Consider the following 2,831-nt stretch of genomic DNA (forward strand, 5'->3'; position numbering starts at 1 on the left):
TGTAAACGACAATCGCCCTGTGTTCGTTGTTCCCTCGTCCAATTACTCATACGACCTAGTGCGGACCACCACAACCCCTGGTGCTGTTGTTACAAGAGTGTTTGCCATTGACAATGACACAGGTATGAATGCTGAGCTACAGTATAGCATTACCAGCAGCATCATCATTACATCTAGGGTCTCCCCTCGCGGCCTTTTCTCCATTGACAAAACAACAGGTAACATAACACTGCAGGAGAAAATAGTGGCGGCGGATCAAGGGCTGCATAGGCTGGTTGTCAAAGTCAGAGATCTCGGCAGCCTGAGTCCTTACAAGCTATCGCACTTATTCACTTATTCGTCAATGACACTGTGTCAAATGCCACTTTTATCCAAGAACAGCTGCGGAAAAGTATGGAGACACCACTGGACCGAAACATAGGGGACAGCGAGGTAACACCTCAAGCTAATGGATACGTGATTGTTGTCATTGCCATCATAGCCGGGACCATGACTGTCATCTTGGTGATATTTGTGACTGCCTTGGTGCGCTGCCGACAGACTCCCAGACACAAAGTGGTACAGAAGGGCAAGCAAAGCGGCGAGTGGGTGTCGCCTAATCAAGAAAACCGTCAGATCAAGAAGAAGAAGAAGAGAAAGAAGCGTCTCCCCGAAGAGCCTTCTGCTGAACTTTGTGACCATAGATGAATCCAAGCCTGACGACCCACCCATGAGCATGTTAATGGCACACTGGATCTCCCCGTGGAGCTGGAGGAGCAGACCATGGGGAAGTACAACTGGGCCACCACGCCCACCACCTTCAAACCCGACAGCCCAGACTTAGCCAAGCATTACAAGTCTGCGTCCCCTCAGCCGACATTTCAAATCAAACCGGAGACTCCGGTGGCCCCGAAGAAGCATCACGTGATCCAGGAGCTCCCTTTAGACAACACATTCGTGGTGGGCTGCGACTCGCTCTCCAAGTGCTCATCGACGAGCTCCGACCCGTACAGTGTCTCCGAGTGCGGCTGTCAGGGGGGATTCAAGAGTCCGGGGCAAATCACCACCCGACAGGTAATTCATGACTTCTTTTTTCAACCCGCCCACACTCATCCCCAACCGCACTCCCCCTGCTGCCCCGGGGTAGTTGATATGACAGGGGGAAGGTGGCAGTATGGAGCAGAAGTACTTTCCAACAGAAGCCAGAAACATGTTTACATGAATGTCATTTGCGCTTGAAAACTAGGAACGAAATACAACGGCGCTTAGAAAAACACACAGAGAGAGGCACCCTAATCCTGTATGCACCCTCGTTTGTAAGCAATCATAATTGCATAATCATTTACATGTGCAGGTTAATTTCATATTCAAAGCTTGATTAGCGGCGGCGGCGCAATTATGACGGCTGGCTTTTGTGAATTTGGAGGGCTCATAAATTAAAATTGATGACTTTTTTTTTTTTTTAATCAAGCTTGCAGTTATTGTCAATTACACCTAATACTGGGCCGCTAGACAATGACCAAAATAAAATATCCTACTTTTTCGATTGATACAGTATTTAAAGTATGCACTTTTTTTTTGAATTATCTACACAAAACAAAGGTCCTGGGTTCGATCCCGCGCTTGGTATATTTCTGTGTGGAGTTTGCATGTTCTCCCCGTGACTGCTTGGGTTCCCTCCGGGTACTCCGGCTTCCTCCCACCTCCAAAGACATGCACCTGGGGATAGGTTGATTGGCAACACTAAATTGGCCCTAGTGTGTGAATGTGAGTGTGAATGTTGTCAGTCTATCTGTGTTGGCTCTGCGATGAGGTGGCGACTTGTCCAGGGTGAACCCCGCCTACCGCCCGAATGCAGCTGAGATAGGCTCAGCAACCCCCCGCGAACCCGAAAGGGATAAGCGGTAGAAAATGGATGGATGAAGGTTGTCTCAAGGCAACCATCACATACACCGCTGTGTGACCGGCTCAATGACCTTGTGGTTAGAGTGTCCGCCCTGAGTACGGTAGGTCGTGAGTTCAAACTCCGGCCGAGTCATACCAAAGACTATAAAAATGGGACCCATTACCTCCCTGCTTGGCACTCAGCATCAAGGGTTGGAATTGGGGGCTCACTGCTCCCCTCACCTGTCAGGTGATGGAACAAGGAGATGGGTCAGAGTAATTTCACTATCAGTGGTACTTTAACTTTAACTTTGATTGTTTACACGTTTGGCTATTATTACTATTGCAGGCAAGAATTATATTACAAAATACTTGCTCACTTATCAGAGTTATTTCAAAAGGACTTGAAGAGCGAGTCCGAGCATGGGCAGCGATTACCGAACCGGACAGATTTATTTGGAGGTTAAGGGGCCAAGCTAAGCTGTTTTGCAAACATTTAGGCTTTGCCTTTAAACCGACCAAGAAAACACGACTGACAGAGACTACTCACTTAATCAGCAATCATTCAAAAACATAAAATAAAATAAAATGAAGTGCTGCTTTTATTCTCCCGGGGGGGAGTTGCTGCACGGGTTCACGGGGAGAGAAACGCTCATTTGAATGAGGTAGTACAGCAACGGCCCTTATGATTCCATAAAGAGAAATGTGCCAAATGCGAAGTGCCCAATAAATAACAGCAGATGAGGGAAATAAATGTAAATCAAGAGTAAGGAGAGGTGGCCTTGCACGGTGCCGACAGCGAGAGCACAGTGCTGCTGGGAAGACAAAGTACCGCTGGGGGCGGGGGGGAACAAGGGGGGGGTCGCGGGGATCAAGGTGACGCAGAGCTCCGAGACCAATATACTTAAACACCAAGGGAACACTAGTCCATAAAAAGCCTGCTCGGCCGACGTTGCATTTAGCTCATA

At 48.3% G+C, this 2,831-nt stretch overlaps 1 protein-coding gene and 1 pseudogene across 5 annotated transcripts in view; both read left to right on the forward strand.

The window, feature by feature from the left end:
* Nucleotides 1–1,579, forward strand: part of LOC133649172 (protocadherin-11 X-linked-like) — a 155,395-nt pseudogene extending 153,816 nt beyond the window's left edge.
* The window catches only part of LOC133648369 (protocadherin-11 X-linked-like), a 760,657-nt gene that overhangs the window by 176,835 nt on the left and 580,991 nt on the right, over nucleotides 1–2,831 (forward strand). The gene's annotated exons all lie outside the window — the stretch shown is intronic.

This window comes from Entelurus aequoreus, linkage group LG04 (genome assembly GCF_033978785.1).
Source record: "Entelurus aequoreus isolate RoL-2023_Sb linkage group LG04, RoL_Eaeq_v1.1, whole genome shotgun sequence".
In the NCBI taxonomy this organism is placed as follows: domain Eukaryota; kingdom Metazoa; phylum Chordata; class Actinopteri; order Syngnathiformes; family Syngnathidae; genus Entelurus; species Entelurus aequoreus.